Source organism: Pseudophryne corroboree, unplaced genomic scaffold (genome assembly GCF_028390025.1).
Source record: "Pseudophryne corroboree isolate aPseCor3 unplaced genomic scaffold, aPseCor3.hap2 scaffold_709, whole genome shotgun sequence".
In the NCBI taxonomy this organism is placed as follows: Eukaryota; Metazoa; Chordata; class Amphibia; order Anura; family Myobatrachidae; genus Pseudophryne; species Pseudophryne corroboree.
This window is the reverse complement of record NW_026970292.1, coordinates 112,431-130,263: the sequence shown is the minus strand read 5'-3', so window position 1 is coordinate 130,263 and position 17,833 is coordinate 112,431. Positions and strand designations below refer to the sequence as shown.

The 17,833-nt window shown below is 38.4% G+C and overlaps 9 non-coding genes across 9 annotated transcripts; all 9 read right to left on the bottom strand.

Moving 5' to 3' along the window:
- Positions 1–13,353: 13,353 nt before the first annotated feature.
- TRNAN-AUU (transfer RNA asparagine (anticodon AUU)) lies at positions 13,354–13,427 on the bottom strand. The gene has a single exon. It is a non-coding gene; the product is annotated as a tRNA-Asn (tRNA).
- A 370-nt stretch (positions 13,428–13,797) lies between these two features.
- On the bottom strand, positions 13,798–13,960 carry LOC135038340 (U1 spliceosomal RNA). Its single transcript, XR_010232715.1, has one exon. It is a non-coding gene; the product is annotated as a U1 spliceosomal RNA (small nuclear RNA).
- Positions 13,961–14,112: 152 nt separating this feature from the next.
- On the bottom strand, positions 14,113–14,276 carry LOC135038377 (U1 spliceosomal RNA). Its single transcript, XR_010232747.1, has one exon. It is a non-coding gene; the product is annotated as a U1 spliceosomal RNA (small nuclear RNA).
- Positions 14,277–14,947: 671 nt separating this feature from the next.
- On the bottom strand, positions 14,948–15,110 carry LOC135038341 (U1 spliceosomal RNA). Its single transcript, XR_010232716.1, has one exon. It is a non-coding gene; the product is annotated as a U1 spliceosomal RNA (small nuclear RNA).
- Positions 15,111–15,262: 152 nt separating this feature from the next.
- On the bottom strand, positions 15,263–15,426 carry LOC135038398 (U1 spliceosomal RNA). The gene has a single exon (XR_010232767.1). It is a non-coding gene; the product is annotated as a U1 spliceosomal RNA (small nuclear RNA).
- Positions 15,427–16,097: 671 nt separating this feature from the next.
- On the bottom strand, positions 16,098–16,260 carry LOC135038329 (U1 spliceosomal RNA). The gene has a single exon (XR_010232705.1). It is a non-coding gene; the product is annotated as a U1 spliceosomal RNA (small nuclear RNA).
- Positions 16,261–16,412: 152 nt separating this feature from the next.
- On the bottom strand, positions 16,413–16,576 carry LOC135038376 (U1 spliceosomal RNA). The gene has a single exon (XR_010232746.1). It is a non-coding gene; the product is annotated as a U1 spliceosomal RNA (small nuclear RNA).
- A 671-nt stretch (positions 16,577–17,247) lies between these two features.
- LOC135038349 (U1 spliceosomal RNA) lies at positions 17,248–17,410 on the bottom strand. The gene has a single exon (XR_010232724.1). It is a non-coding gene; the product is annotated as a U1 spliceosomal RNA (small nuclear RNA).
- A 152-nt stretch (positions 17,411–17,562) lies between these two features.
- On the bottom strand, positions 17,563–17,726 carry LOC135038389 (U1 spliceosomal RNA). The gene has a single exon (XR_010232758.1). It is a non-coding gene; the product is annotated as a U1 spliceosomal RNA (small nuclear RNA).
- Positions 17,727–17,833: the final 107 nt, after the last annotated feature.

The following is a 17,833-nucleotide window of genomic DNA, read 5'->3' as shown; positions in this document are numbered from 1 at the left end:
CTTAATTCCTTACCTGTGTGCTAATTAGATATCACCTTGTTTTCACATTAAACAGACTTCCACATGAGAAAGCAGCAAGGATGCAGTGGCGTTAATGTTTCCTGGTGTAAACCTGTATTATTTCAGTAGACATTGAAATGAGGATGCATCTTGCTGCCTTTCCAATGAAGCAAGTTTAATTTAGTAATAGGTGAAAAACCATCCCTACAAAGGTGTTAATCAGAGACTTTGCTTTGTGGACACTTTTCAGAGAACAAATTTGTTAGCATAAAAATAAAGCCAGAAAATGAAGAGCTGTTTAATCACTCAATTGGATTTTTCTGCCAGCATATTTCTTTTTCTCTGCAACCCACTGCTAAATTGTGCTTCCTAGCTATTTTTATAAAATCACTGAATCAAATCTAACTCTGATTACATCAGAGAAGGCCAGGTACCCTACACCATAACAGGGGGTTTGAAATTTTGACTTGTCTACTTAAAGATCACCAAAATCTGATAACAAGGTCAATTACGTACCTGGGTGGGATTGAACCACCAACCTTTTGGTTAATAGCCGTACACACTAACTAATTGCGCCACAGAGACACATTGCAAAAGTATATACTGACAAGGGCTAATAAGCATTCATCTAAAACGTTTCCTAGAAAAACTTTAAAAAGTCAATAATCTGGAGAGTTTTTGTAAGATGTTTCTTCCATCAACCAACGAAGAAACACATTGGTACTTTCCCATGATGAGTGAGTGCTTCAGGATCTCTTGCACTTACATGTGCAGCAGAGTACAGCAATGGAAGCATGCTGGGCTCATAACCCAGAGGTAGGCAGATTGAAACTATCCTCTGCTGTATGCTTTTTTTTTTTAATTAAAGTAATCCAAAACTGGGATTGATATTTTGGCTCTTTTATTTTTACTTAAAGTACAATAACTTTTACCATTTTAATTTGTTTTAATAGTATATTGACAGTATTGTTTTCTTTCAAAAATCCACTTAATTTTCTTTACCCTATTATTAAAATGGTAATTGACAAAAACAAACTACATTGTCACCAGAAGAGCAATACAAAATGTACAAGTGATATATTAAAATCATCTTTCCAGCTTGAATTTCAATGATGCATTGGGGCAACGATTTTGTGAGAAACATCTTCACCCTTAAATAAAGATTTTCTTAATTCCTTACCTGTGTGCTAATTAGTTATCACCTTGTTTTCGCATTAAACAGACTTCCACATGAGAAAGCAGCAAGGATGCAGTGGCGTTAATGTTTCCTGGTGTCAACTTGTATTATTTCAGTAGACATTGAAATGAGGATGCATCTTGCTGCCTTTCCAATGAAGCAAGTTTAATTTAGTAATAGGTGAAAAACCATCCCTACAAAGGTGTTAATCAGAGACTTGGCTTTGTGGACACTTTTCAGAGAACAAATTTGTTAGCATAAAAATAAAGCCAGAAAATGAAGAGCTGTTTAATCACTCAATTGGATTTTTTTTTGCCAGCATATTTTTTTTCTCTGCAACCCACTGCTAAATTGTGCTTCCTAGCTGTTTTTTTATAAAATCACTGAATCAAATCTAACTCTGATTACATCAGAGAAGGCCAGGTACCCTACACAATAAGAGGGGGTTTGAAATTTTGACTTGTCTACTTAAATATCACCAAAATCTGATCACAAGGTCAATTACGTTCCTGGGTGGGATTGAACCACCAACCTTTTGGTTAATAGCCTTACACACTAACCAATTGCACCACAGAGACACTTTGCAAAAAGTACATACTGACAAAGGCTAATAAGCATTCATCAAGAACGTTTCCTAGAAAAACTTTAAAAAGTCAATAATCTGGAGAGTTTTTGTAAGATGTTTCTTCCATCAACCAATGAAGAAACACATTGGTACTTTCCCATGATGAGTGAGTGCTTCAGGATCTCTTGCACTTACATGTGCAGCAGAGTACTGCAATGGAAGCATGCTGGGCCCATAACCCAGAGATAGGCAGATTGAAACTATCCTTTGCTATATGCATTTTTTTTGTTAATTAAAGTAATCCAAAACTGGGATTGATATTTTTGCTCTTTTATTTTTACTTAAAGTACAATAACTTTTACCATTTTAATTTGTTTTAATAGTATATTGACAGTATTGTTTTCTTTCAAAAATCCACTTCATTTTCTTTACCCTATTATTAAAATGGTAATTGACAAAAACAAACTACATTGTCACCAGAAGAGCAATACAAAATGTACAAGTGATATATTAAAATCATCTTTCCAGCTTGAATTTCAATGATGCATTGGGGCAACGATTTTGTGAGAAACATCTTCACCCTTAAATAAAGATTTTCTTAATTCCTTACCTGTGTGCTAATTAGATATCACCTTGTTTTCACATTAAACAGACTTCCACATGAGAAAGCAGCAAGGATGCAGTGGCGTTAATGTTTCCTGGTGTCAACCTGTATTATTTCAGTAGACATTGAAATGAGGATGCATCTTGCTGCCTTTCCAATGAAGCAAGTTTAATTTAGTAATAGGTGAAAAACCATCCCTACAAAGGTGTTAATCAGAGACTTGGCTTTGTGGACACTTTTCAGAGAACAAATTTGTTAGCATAAAAATAAAGCCAGAAAATGAAGAGCTGTTTAATCACTCAATTGGATTTTTTTGCCAGCATATTTCTTTTTCTCTGCAACCCACTGCTAAATTGTGCTTCCTAGCTGTTTTAATAAAATCACTGAATCAAATCTAACTCTGATTACATCAGAGAAGGCCAGGTACCCTACACCATAACAGGGGGTTTGAAATTTTGACTTGTCTACTTAAAGATCACCAAAATCTGATCACAAGGTCAATTACGTCCCTGGGTGTGATTGAACCACCAACCTTTTGGTTAGTAGCTGTACACACTAACTGATTGCGCCACAGAGACACTTTGCAGAAGTAAATACTGACAAAGGCTAATAAGCATTCATCTAGAACGTTTCCTAGAAAAACTTTAAAAAGTCAATAATCTGGAGAGTTTTTGTAAGATGTTTCTTCCATCAACCAACGAAGAAACACATTGGTACTTTCCCATGATGAGTGAGTGCTTCAGGATCTCTTGCACTTACATGTGCAGCAGAGTACAGCAATGGAAGCATGCTGGGCCCATAACCCAGAGGTAGGCAGATTGAAACTATCCTTTGCTATATGCTTTTTTTTTGTTAATTAAAGTAATCCAAAACTGGGATTGATATTTTGGCTCTTTTATTTTTACTTAAAGTACAATAACTTTTACCATTTTAATTTGTTTTAATAGTATATTGACAGTATTGTTTTCTTTCAAAAATCCACTTAATTTTCTTTACCCTATTATTAAAATGGTAATTGACAAAAACAAACTACATTGTCACCAGAAGAGCAATACAAAATGTACAAGTGATATATTAAAATCATCTTTCCAGCTTGAATTTCAATGATGCATTGGGGCAACGATTTTGTGAGAAACATCTTCACCCTTAAATAAAGATTTTCTTAATTCCTTACCTGTGTGATAATTAGATATCACCTTGTTTTCGCATTAAACAGACTTCCACATGAGAAAGCAGCAAGGATGCAGTGGCGTTAATGTTTCCTGGTGTCAACTTGTATTATTTCAGTAGACATTGAAATGAGGATGCATCTTGCTGCCTTTCCAATGAAGCAAGTTTAATTTAGTAATAGGTGAAAAACCATCCTTACAAAGGTGTTAATCAGAGACTTTGCTTTGTGGACACTTTTCAGAGAACAAATTTGTTAGCATAAAAATAAAGCCAGAAAATGAAGAGCTGTTTAATCACTCAATTGGATTTTTCTGCCAGCATATTTTTTTTCTCTGCAAACCACTGCTAAATTGTGCTTCCTAGCTGTTTTTATAAAATCAATGAATCAAATCTAACTCTGATTACATCAGAGAAGGCCAGGTACCCTACACCATAAGAGGGGGTTTGAAATTTTGACTTGTCTACTTAAAGATCACCAAAATCTGATAACAAGATCAATTACATCCCTGGGTGGGATTGAACCACCAACCTTTTAGTTAATAGCCGTACACACTAACTGATTGCGCCACAGAGACACTTTGCGAAAGAGCATATGACAAAGGCTAATAAGCATTCATCTAAAACGTTTCCTAGAAAAACTTTAAAAAGTCAATAATCTGGAGAGTTTTTGTAAGATGTTTCTACCATCAACCAACGAAGAAACACATTGGTACTTTCCCATGATGAGTGAGTGCTTCAGGATCTCTTGCACTTACATGTGCAGCAGAGTACAGCAATGGAAGCATGCTGGGCCCATAACCCAGAGGTAGGCAGATTGAAACTATCCTCTGCTATATGCATTTTTTTTTGTTAATTAAAGTAATCCAAAACTGGGATTGATATTTTTGCTCTTTTATTTTTACTTAAAGTACAATAACTTTTACCATTTTAATTTGTTTTAATAGTATATTGACAGTATTGTTTTCGTTCAAAAATCCACTTCATTTTCTTTACCCTATTATTAAAATGGTAATTGACAAAAACAAACTACATTGTCACCAGAAGAGCAATACAAAATGTACAAGTGATATATTAAAATCATCTTTCCAGCTTGAATTTCAATGATGCATTGGGGCAACGATTTTGTGAGAAACATCTTCACCCTTAAATAAATATTTTCTTAATTCCTTACCTGTGTGCTAATTAGATATCACCTTGTTTTCACATTAAACAGACTTCCACATGAGAAAGCAGCAAGGATGCAGTGGCGTTAATGTTTCCTGGTGTAAACCTGTATTATTTCAGTAGACATTGAAATGAGGATGCATCTTGCTGCCTTTCCAATGAAGCAAGTTTAATTTAGTAATAGGTGAAAAACCATCCCTACAAAGGTGTTAATCAGAGACTTTGCTTTGTGGACACTTTTCAGAGAACAAATTTGTTAGCATAAAAATAAAGCCAGAAAATGAAGAGCTGTTTAATCACTCAATTGGATTTTTCTGCCAGCATATTTCTTTTTCTCTGCAACCCACTGCTAAATTGTGCTTCCTAGCTATTTTTATAAAATCACTGAATCAAATCTAACTCTGATTACATCAGAGAAGGCCAGGTACCCTACACCATAACAGGGGGTTTGAAATTTTGACTTGTCTACTTAAAGATCACCAAAATCTGATAACAAGGTCAATTACGTACCTGGGTGGGATTGAACCACCAACCTTTTGGTTAATAGCCGTACACACTAACTAATTGCGCCACAGAGACACATTGCAAAAGTATATACTGACAAGGGCTAATAAGCATTCATCTAAAACGTTTCCTAGAAAAACTTTAAAAAGTCAATAATCTGGAGAGTTTTTGTAAGATGTTTCTTCCATCAACCAACGAAGAAACACATTGGTACTTTCCCATGATGAGTGAGTGCTTCAGGATCTCTTGCACTTACATGTGCAGCAGAGTACAGCAATGGAAGCATGCTGGGCCCATAACCCAGAGGTAGGCAGATTGAAACTATCCTTTGCTATATGCTTTTTTTTTTGTTAATTAAAGTAATCCAAAACTGGGATTGATATTTTGGCTCTTTTATTTTTACTTAAAGTACAATAACTTTTACCATTTTAATTTGTTTTAATAGTATATTGACAGTATTGTTTTCTTTCAAAAATCCACTTAATTTTCTTTACCCTATTATTAAAATGGTAATTGACAAAAACAAACTACATTGTCACCAGAAGAGCAATACAAAATGTACAAGTGATATATTAAAATCATCTTTCCAGCTTGAATTTCAATGATGCATTGGGGCAACGATTTTGTGAGAAACATCTTCACCCTTAAATAAAGATTTTCTTAATTCCTTACCTGTGTGATAATTAGATATCACCTTGTTTTCGCATTAAACAGACTTCCACATGAGAAAGCAGCAAGGATGCAGTGGCGTTAATGTTTCCTGGTGTCAACTTGTATTATTTCAGTAGACATTGAAATGAGGATGCATCTTGCTGCCTTTCCAATGAAGCAAGTTTAATTTAGTAATAGGTGAAAAACCATCCTTACAAAGGAGTTAATCAGAGACTTGGCTTTGTGGACACTTTTCAGAGAACAAATTTGTTAGCATAAAAATAAAGCCAGAAAATGAAGAGCTGTTTAATCACTCAATTGGATTTTTCTGCCAGCATATTTTTTTTCTCTGCAAACCACTGCTAAATTGTGCTTCCTAGCTGTTTTTATAAAATCAATGAATCAAATCTAACTCTGATTACATCAGAGAAGGCTAGGTACCCTACACCATAAGAAGGGGTTTGAAATTTTGACTTGTCTACTTAAAGATCACCAAAATCTGATAACAAGATCAATTACATCCCTGGGTGGGATTGAACCACCAACCTTTTAGTTAATAGCCGTACACACTAACTGATTGCGCCACAGAGACACTTTGCGAAAAGGCATACTGACAAAGGCTAATAAGCATTCATCTAAAACGTTTCCTAGAAAAACTTTAAAAAGTCAATAATCTGGAGAGTTTTTGTAAGATGTTTCTTCCATCAACCAACGAAGAAACACATTGGTACTTTCCCATGATGAGTGAGTGCTTCAGGATCTCTTGCACTTACATGTGCAGCAGAGTACAGCAATGGAAGCATGCTGGGCTCATAACCCAGAGGTAGGCAGATTGAAACTATCCTCTGCTGTATGCTTTTTTTTTTTAATTAAAGTAATCCAAAACTGGGATTGATATTTTGGCTCTTTTATTTTTACTTAAAGTACAATAACTTTTACCATTTTAATTTGTTTTAATAGTATATTGACAGTATTGTTTTCTTTCAAAAATCCACTTAATTTTCTTTACCCTATTATTAAAATGGTAATTGACAAAAACAAACTACATTGTCACCAGAAGAGCAATACAAAATGTACAAGTGATATATTAAAATCATCTTTCCAGCTTGAATTTCAATGATGCATTGGGGCAACGATTTTGTGAGAAACATCTTCACCCTTAAATAAAGATTTTCTTAATTCCTTACCTGTGTGCTAATTAGTTATCACCTTGTTTTCGCATTAAACAGACTTCCACATGAGAAAGCAGCAAGGATGCAGTGGCGTTAATGTTTCCTGGTGTCAACTTGTATTATTTCAGTAGACATTGAAATGAGGATGCATCTTGCTGCCTTTCCAATGAAGCAAGTTTAATTTAGTAATAGGTGAAAAACCATCCCTACAAAGGTGTTAATCAGAGACTTGGCTTTGTGGACACTTTTCAGAGAACAAATTTGTTAGCATAAAAATAAAGCCAGAAAATGAAGAGCTGTTTAATCACTCAATTGGATTTTTTTTTGCCAGCATATTTTTTTTCTCTGCAACCCACTGCTAAATTGTGCTTCCTAGCTGTTTTTTTATAAAATCACTGAATCAAATCTAACTCTGATTACATCAGAGAAGGCCAGGTACCCTACACAATAAGAGGGGGTTTGAAATTTTGACTTGTCTACTTAAATATCACCAAAATCTGATCACAAGGTCAATTACGTTCCTGGGTGGGATTGAACCACCAACCTTTTGGTTAATAGCCTTACACACTAACCAATTGCACCACAGAGACACTTTGCAAAAAGTACATACTGACAAAGGCTAATAAGCATTCATCAAGAACGTTTCCTAGAAAAACTTTAAAAAGTCAATAATCTGGAGAGTTTTTGTAAGATGTTTCTTCCATCAACCAATGAAGAAACACATTGGTACTTTCCCATGATGAGTGAGTGCTTCAGGATCTCTTGCACTTACATGTGCAGCAGAGTACTGCAATGGAAGCATGCTGGGCCCATAACCCAGAGATAGGCAGATTGAAACTATCCTTTGCTATATGCATTTTTTTTGTTAATTAAAGTAATCCAAAACTGGGATTGATATTTTTGCTCTTTTATTTTTACTTAAAGTACAATAACTTTTACCATTTTAATTTGTTTTAATAGTATATTGACAGTATTGTTTTCTTTCAAAAATCCACTTCATTTTCTTTACCCTATTATTAAAATGGTAATTGACAAAAACAAACTACATTGTCACCAGAAGAGCAATACAAAATGTACAAGTGATATATTAAAATCATCTTTCCAGCTTGAATTTCAATGATGCATTGGGGCAACGATTTTGTGAGAAACATCTTCACCCTTAAATAAAGATTTTCTTAATTCCTTACCTGTGTGCTAATTAGATATCACCTTGTTTTCACATTAAACAGACTTCCACATGAGAAAGCAGCAAGGATGCAGTGGCGTTAATGTTTCCTGGTGTCAACCTGTATTATTTCAGTAGACATTGAAATGAGGATGCATCTTGCTGCCTTTCCAATGAAGCAAGTTTAATTTAGTAATAGGTGAAAAACCATCCCTACAAAGGTGTTAATCAGAGACTTGGCTTTGTGGACACTTTTCAGAGAACAAATTTGTTAGCATAAAAATAAAGCCAGAAAATGAAGAGCTGTTTAATCACTCAATTGGATTTTTTTGCCAGCATATTTCTTTTTCTCTGCAACCCACTGCTAAATTGTGCTTCCTAGCTGTTTTAATAAAATCACTGAATCAAATCTAACTCTGATTACATCAGAGAAGGCCAGGTACCCTACACCATAACAGGGGGTTTGAAATTTTGACTTGTCTACTTAAAGATCACCAAAATCTGATCACAAGGTCAATTACGTCCCTGGGTGTGATTGAACCACCAACCTTTTGGTTAGTAGCTGTACACACTAACTGATTGCGCCACAGAGACACTTTGCAGAAGTAAATACTGACAAAGGCTAATAAGCATTCATCTAGAACGTTTCCTAGAAAAACTTTAAAAAGTCAATAATCTGGAGAGTTTTTGTAAGATGTTTCTTCCATCAACCAACGAAGAAACACATTGGTACTTTCCCATGATGAGTGAGTGCTTCAGGATCTCTTGCACTTACATGTGCAGCAGAGTACAGCAATGGAAGCATGCTGGGCCCATAACCCAGAGGTAGGCAGATTGAAACTATCCTTTGCTATATGCTTTTTTTTTGTTAATTAAAGTAATCCAAAACTGGGATTGATATTTTGGCTCTTTTATTTTTACTTAAAGTACAATAACTTTTACCATTTTAATTTGTTTTAATAGTATATTGACAGTATTGTTTTCTTTCAAAAATCCACTTAATTTTCTTTACCCTATTATTAAAATGGTAATTGACAAAAACAAACTACATTGTCACCAGAAGAGCAATACAAAATGTACAAGTGATATATTAAAATCATCTTTCCAGCTTGAATTTCAATGATGCATTGGGGCAACGATTTTGTGAGAAACATCTTCACCCTTAAATAAAGATTTTCTTAATTCCTTACCTGTGTGATAATTAGATATCACCTTGTTTTCGCATTAAACAGACTTCCACATGAGAAAGCAGCAAGGATGCAGTGGCGTTAATGTTTCCTGGTGTCAACTTGTATTATTTCAGTAGACATTGAAATGAGGATGCATCTTGCTGCCTTTCCAATGAAGCAAGTTTAATTTAGTAATAGGTGAAAAACCATCCTTACAAAGGTGTTAATCAGAGACTTTGCTTTGTGGACACTTTTCAGAGAACAAATTTGTTAGCATAAAAATAAAGCCAGAAAATGAAGAGCTGTTTAATCACTCAATTGGATTTTTCTGCCAGCATATTTTTTTTCTCTGCAAACCACTGCTAAATTGTGCTTCCTAGCTGTTTTTATAAAATCAATGAATCAAATCTAACTCTGATTACATCAGAGAAGGCCAGGTACCCTACACCATAAGAGGGGGTTTGAAATTTTGACTTGTCTACTTAAAGATCACCAAAATCTGATAACAAGATCAATTACATCCCTGGGTGGGATTGAACCACCAACCTTTTAGTTAATAGCCGTACACACTAACTGATTGCGCCACAGAGACACTTTGCGAAAGAGCATATGACAAAGGCTAATAAGCATTCATCTAAAACGTTTCCTAGAAAAACTTTAAAAAGTCAATAATCTGGAGAGTTTTTGTAAGATGTTTCTACCATCAACCAACGAAGAAACACATTGGTACTTTCCCATGATGAGTGAGTGCTTCAGGATCTCTTGCACTTACATGTGCAGCAGAGTACAGCAATGGAAGCATGCTGGGCTCATAACCCAGAGGTAGGCAGATTGAAACTATCCTCTGCTGTATGCTTTTTTTTTTTTATTAAAGTAATCCAAAACTGGGATTGATATTTTGGCTCTTTTATTTTTACTTAAAGTACAATAACTTTTACCATTTTAATTTGTTTTAATAGTATATTGACAGTATTGTTTTCTTTCAAAAATCCACTTAATTTTCTTTACCCTATTATTAAAATGGTAATTGACAAAAACAAACTACATTGTCACCAGAAGAGCAATACAAAATGTACAAGTGATATATTAAAATCATCTTTCCAGCTTGAATTTCAATGATGCATTGGGGCAACGATTTTGTGAGAAACATCTTCACCCTTAAATAAAGATTTTCTTAATTCCTTACCTGTGTGCTAATTAGATATCACCTTGTTTTCGCATTAAACAGACTTCCACATGAGAAAGCAGCAAGGATGCAGTGGCGTTAATGTTTCCTGGTGTCAACTTGTATTATTTCAGTAGACATTGAAATGAGGATGCATCTTGCTGCCTTTCCAATGAAGCAAGTTTAATTTAGTAATAGGTGAAAAACCATCCCTACACAGGTGTTAATCAGAGACTTGGCTTTGTGGACACTTTTCAGAGAACAAATTTGTTAGCATAAAAATAAAGCCAGAAAATGAAGAGCTGTTTAATCACTCAATTGGATTTTTTTTTGCCAGCATATTTTTTTTCTCTGCAACCCACTGCTAAATTGTGCTTCCTAGCTGTTTTTTATAAAATCACTGAATCAAATCTAACTCTGATTACATCAGAGAAGGCCAGGTACCCTACACAATAAGAGGGGGTTTGAAATTTTGACTTGTCTACTTAAATATCACCAAAATCTGATCACAAGGTCAATTACGTTGCTGGGTGGGATTGAACCACCAACCTTTTGGTTAATAGCCTTACACACTAACCAATTGCACCACAGAGAAAAAGTACATACTGACAAAGGCTAATAAGCATTCATCAAGAACGTTTCCTAGAAAAACTTTAAAAAGTCAATAATCTGGAGAGTTTTTGTAAGATGTTTCTTCCATCAACCAATGAAGAAACACATTGGTACTTTCCCATGATGAGTAAGTGCTTCAGGATCTCTTGCACTTACATGTGCAGCAGAGTACTGCAATGGAAGCATGCTGGGCCCATAACCCAGAGATAGGCAGATTGAAACTATCCTTTGCTATATGCATTTTTTTTGTTAATTAAACTAATCCAAAACTGGGATTGATATTTTTGCTCTTTTATTTTTACTTAAAGTACAATAACTTTTACCATTTTAATTTGTTTTAATAGTATATTGACAGTATTGTTTTCTTTCAAAAATCCACTTTATTTTCTTTACCCTATTATTAAAATGGTAATTGACAAAAACAAACTACATTGTCACCAGAAGAGCAATACAAAATGTACAAGTGATATATTAAAATCATCTTTCCAGCTTGAATTTCAATGATGCATTGGGGCAACGATTTTGTGAGAAACATCTTCACCCTTAAATAAAGATTTTCTTAATTCCTTACCTGTGTGCTAATTAGATATCACCTTGTTTTCACATTAAACAGACTTCCACATGAGAAAGCAGCAAGGATGCAGTGGCGTTAATGTTTCCTGGTGTCAACCTGTATTATTTCAGTAGACATTGAAATGAGGATGCATCTTGCTGCCTTTCCAATGAAGCAAGTTTAATTTAGTAATAGGTGAAAAACCATCCCTACAAAGGTGTTAATCAGAGACTTGGCTTTGTGGACACTTTTCAGAGAACAAATTTGTTAGCATAAAAATAAACCAGAAAATGAAGAGCTGTTTAATCACTCAATTGTATTTTTTTGCCAGCATATTTTTTTTATCTGCAACCCACTGCTAAATTGTGCTTCCTAGCTGTTTTTTATAAAATCACTGAATCAAATCTAACTCTGATTACATCAGAGAAGGCCAGGTACCCTACACAATAAGAGGGGGTTTGAAATTTTGACTTGTCTACTTAAATATCACCAAAATCTGATCACAAGGACAATTACATTCCTGGGTGGGATTGAACCACCAACCTTTTGGTTAACAGCCTTACACACTAACCAATTGCACCACAGAGACACTTTGCAAAAGTACATACTGACAAAGGCTAATAAGCATTAATCTAGAACGTTTCCTAGAAAAACTTTAAAAAGTCAATAATCTGGAGAGTTTTTGTAAGATGTTTCTTCCATCAACCAACGAAGAAACACATTGGTACTTTCCCATGATGAGTGAGTGCTTCAGGATCTCTTGCACTTACATGTGCAGCAGAGTACTGCAATGGAAGCATGCTGGGCCCATAACCCAGAGGTAGGCAGATTGAAACTATCCTTTGCTATATGCATTTTTTTTTGTTAATTAAAGTAATCCAAAACTGGGATTGATATTTTTGCTCTTTTATTTTTACTTAAAGTACAATAACTTTTACCATTTTAATTTGTTTTAATAGTATATTGACAGTATTGTTTTCTTTCAAAAATCCACTTAATTTTCTTTACCCTATTATTAAAATGGTAATTGACAAAAACAAACTACATTGTCACCAGAAGAGCAATACAAAATGTACAAGTGATATATTAAAATCATCTTTCCAGCTTGAATTTCAATGATGCATTGGGGCAACGATTTTGTGAGAAACATCTTCACCCTTAAATAAAGATTTTCTTAATTCCTTACCTGTGTGCTAATTAGATATCACCTTGTTTTCACATTAAACAGACTTCCACATGAGAAAGCAGCAAGGATGCAGTGGCGTTAATGTTTCCTGGTGTCAACCTGTATAATTTCAGTAGACATTGAAATGAGGATGCATCTTGCTGCCTTTCCAATGAAGCAAGTTTAATTTAGTAATAGGTGAAAAACCATCCTTACAAAGGTGTTAATCAGAGACTTGGCTTTGTGGACACTTTTCAGAGAACAAATTTGTTAGCATAAAAATAAAGCCAGAAAATGAAGAGCTGTTTAATCACTCAATTGGATTTTTCTGCCAGCATATTTTTTTTCTCTGCAACCTACTGCTAAATTGTGCTTCCTAGCTGTTTTTATAAAATCACTGAATCAAATCTAACTCTGATTACATCAGGGAAGGCCAGGTACCCACACCATAACCGGGGGTTTGAAATTTTGACTTGTCTACTTAAATATCGCCAAAATCTGATCACAAGGTCAATTACATCCCTGGGTGGGATTGAACCACCAACCTTTTGGTTAATAGCCAAACACACTAACCGATTGCGCCACAGAGACACTTTGCAAAAAGTTCATACTGACAAAGGCTAATAAGCATTCATCTAGAACGTTTCCTAGAAAAACTTTAAAAAGTCAATAATCTGGAGAGTTTTTGTAAGATGTTTCTTCCATCAATCAACGAAGAACATTCAAGCTGATTTCTTGCAGCAGCTGGGCACTGTAACAGCTCCAGAGCTGCTCTGTAAGGCAACTAAAAGGGTGTGGGCCCTGCAGCACTACCTGTAGTTCGCATTGTGCGTTGGAAGGCACAAAGTAAGCAGACGGGAGAAGTCAGGATAGTGCGCAAGGGCATAGAAAGGAGCGGCTCAAGAAAAGAGAAGTGGAAACAGACAGCAAACTAGGCTGGAGAGAGACCTGAGACAAAGAGATCTGAATTATACGAGAGCCGACCAGGGGAAACACAAATTATGCAGTCGAGTTTCCCACATTTGGGGAAATCGCTGGAGCAGCACACACAGAGTGCAATGGGTGAGCCTTGCCCTGGGAGAAGCACCTTCATGATCATAGTATCTCACCTGGCAGGTAAGTAGGAGTTGGGCAAGAGCTGAGGAGGGTCGCTGCTCGGGCACCCCCCTGTCAAGTGAAGGAGATCCAACTGAGGCAGCACAAGAGAACTCTCGAAAGAAGAACAAGGCTAGAGGAAGATCTGAGACACAGAAATCTGGCTTTTACCAGAGCTGACCAGAGGAAAGCACAAACACAGTCCCCCACTACCACAAATAATGCAGTCGAGTTTCCCACATTTGGGGAAATCACAGGGGTCAGCATACCCAGAATGCAATGAATGAACCTCACCCTGGGAGAACAATCTTCATGACCATGGTATCTCCTATGCAAAATAAGTATGATTTGGGATAGGGCTGGGGAGGGCCGCTGCTCAGGCACATCTCTGTCAAGTAAAGGAGATTCAACTGAGGCAGCACAAGGGAACTCTCATCTGGGGACAACAACTGCAGGGAGAACACATATTTTCAGATGAACATGGGAGGGCAGAAGGCTGCCTAATACTGAAGCACCCCCAAACAACAAACCAAATGCAACAACTAGTACAAGCATTCCTGGGGGAAGGCCTGCAGCAGATGGATTTGCATATGGTGATGTCATCCAAGCAGTGGGTCAAAGTTGGCTTCAACCCTCGTCTGCATATGAAAAAAGAAAAGGGGCGTGCAGGGCATGGCGGCCTTTTGCGGCGCTTGGATGACCCCTAGTTCGCATTAAACACCTCCACCCTACTTCGGTGTGGGGCTCATGTTGGCTATGCCCCAGCCCATGAAGCATTCAAGCTGATTACTTGCAGCAGCTGGGCACTGTAATAGCTCCAGAGCTGCTCTGTAAGGCAAGTAAAAGGGTGTGGGCCCTGCAGCACTACCTGTAGTTCGCATTGTGCATTGGAAGGCACAAAGTAAGCAGATGGGAGAAGTCAAGATAATGCGCAAGGGCATAGAAGGGAGCGGCTCAAGAAAAGAGAAGTTTAAACAGACAGCAAACTAGGCTGGAGAGAGACCTGAGACAAACAGATCTGAATTATACGAGAGCTGACCAGGGGAAACACAAATTATGCAGTCAAGTTTCCCACATTTGGGGAAATCGCAGGAGCAGCACACCCAGAGTGCAATGGGTGAGCCTTGCCCTGGGAGAAGCACCTTCATGATCATAGTATCTCACTTGGCAGGTAAGTAGGAGTTGGGCTTGAGCTGGGGAGGGTTGATGCTAGGGCACCCCCCTGTCAAGTGAAGGAGATCCAACTGAGGCAGCACAAGGGAACTCTCGAAAGAAGAACAAGGCTAGAGGAAGATCTGAGACAAATAAATCTGACTTTTACCAGAGCTGACCAGAGGAAAGCACAAACACAGTCCCCCACTACCACAAATAATGCAGTCGAGTTTCCCACATTTGGGGAAATCATAGGAGTCAGCATACCCAGAATGCAATGAATGAACCTCACCCTGGGAGAACAATCTTCATGACCATGGTATCTCCTATGCAAAATAAGTATGATTTGGGATAGAGCTGGGGAGGGCCGCTGCTCAGGCACATCTCTGTCAAGTAAAGGAGATTCAACTGAGGCAGCACAAGGGAACTCTCATCTGGGGACAACAACTGCTGGGAGAACACATATTTTCAGATGAACATGGGAGGGCAGAAGGCTGCCTAATACTGAAGCACCCCCAAACAACAAACCAAATGCAACAACTAGTACAAGCATTCCTGGGGGAAGGCCTACAGCAGATGGATTTGCATATGGTGATGTCATCCAAGCAGTGGGTCAAAGTTGGCTTCAACCCTCGTCTGCATATGAAAAGAAAAAAGGGATGTGCAGGGCATGGCGTCCTTTTGTGGCGCTTGGATGACCCCTAATTCACATTAAACATCTCCACCCTCCTTCGGTGTGGGGCTCATGTTGGCTATGCCCCAGCCCCTGAAGCATTCAAGATGATTTCTTGCAGCAGCTGGGCACTGTAACAGCTCCAGAGCTGTTCTGTAAAGCATGTAAAAGGGTGTGGGCCCTGCAGCACTACCTGTAGTATGCATTGTGCGTTGGAAGGCACAAAGTAAGCAGACGGGAGAGGTCAGGATAGTGCGCAAGGGCATAGAAGGGAGCGGCTCAAGAAAAGAGAAGTGGAAACAGACAGCAAACTAGGCTGGAGAAAGACCTGAGACAAAGAGATCTGAATTATACGAGAGCCGACCAGAGGAAACACAAATTATGCAGTCAAGTTTCCCACATTTGGGGAAATCGCAGGAGCGGCACACCCAGAGTGCAATGGGTGAGCCTTGCCCTGGGAGAAGCACCTTCCTGATCATAGTATCTCACCTGGCAGGTAAATAGGAGTTGGGCTAGAGCTGGGGAGGGTCGCTGCTCGGGCACCCCCCTGTCAAGTGAAGGAGATCCAACTGAGGCAGCACAAGGGAACTCTCGAAAGAAGAACAAGGCTAGAGGAAGATCTGAGACAAAGAAATCTGACTTTTACCAGAGCTGAGCAGAGGAAAGCACAAACACAGTCCCCCACTACCACAAATAATGCAGTCGAGTTTCCCACATTTGGGGAAATCACAGGGGTCAGCATACCCAGAATGCAATGAATGAACCTCACCCTGGGAGAACAATCTTCATGACCATGGTATCTCCTATGCAAAATAAGTATGATTTGGGATAGGGCTGGGGAGGGCCGCTGCTCAGGCACATCTCTGTCAAGTAAAGGAGATTCAACTGAGGCAGCACAAGGGAACTCTCATCTGGGGACAACAACTGCAGGGAGAACACATATTTTCAGATGAACATGGGAGGGCAGAAGGCTGCCTAATACTGAAGCACCCCCAAACAACAAACCAAATGCAACAACTAGTGCAAGCATTCCTGGGGGAAGGCCTGCAGCAGATTGATTTGCATATGGTAATGCCATCCAAGCAGTGGGTCAAAGTTGGCTTCAACCCTCGTCTGCATATGAAAAGAGAAAAGGGGCGTGCAGGGCATGGCGGCCTTTTGCGGCGCTTGGGTGACCCTTAGTTCGCATTAAACACCCCCACCCTCCTTCGGTGTGGGGCTCATGTTGGCAATGCCCCAGCCCCTGAAGCATTCAAGCTGATTTCTTGCAGCAGCTGGGCACTGTAACAGCTCCAGAGCTGCTCTGTGAGGCAAGTAAAAGGGTGTGGGCCCTGCAGCACTACCTGTAGTTTGCATTGTGTGTTGGAAGGCACAAAGTAAGCAGACGGGAGAAGTCAGGATAGTGCGCAAGGGCATAGAAGGGAGCGGCTCAAGAAAAGAGAAGTGGAAACAGACAGCAAACTAGGCTGGAGAGAGACCTGAGACAAAGAGATCTGAATTATACGAGAGCCGACCAGGGGAAACACAAATTATGCAGTCAAGTTTCCCACATTTGGGGAAATCACAGGGGCAGCACACCCAGAGTGCAATGGGTGAGCCTTGCCCTGGGAGAAGCACCTACATGATCATAGTATCTCACCTGGCAGGTAAGTAGGAGTTGGGCTAGAGCTGCGAAGGGTCGCTGCTCGGGTACCCCCCTGTCAAGTGAAGGAGATCCAACTGAGGCAGCACAAGGGAACTCTCGAAAGAGGAACAAGGCTAGAGGAAGATCTGAGACAAAGAAATCTGATTTTTACCAGAGTTGACCAGAAGAAAGCACAAACACAGTCCCCCACTACCACAAATAATGCAGTTGAGTTTCCCACATTTGGGGAAATCACAGGGGTCAGCATACCCAGAATGCAATGAATGAACCTCACCCTGGGAGAACAATCTTCATGACCATGGTATCTCCTATGCAAAATAAGTATGATTTGGGATAGGGCTGGGGAGGGCCGCTGCTCAGGCACATCTCTGTCAAGTAAAGGAGATTCAACTGAGGCAGCACAAGGGAACTCTCATCTGGGGACAACAACTG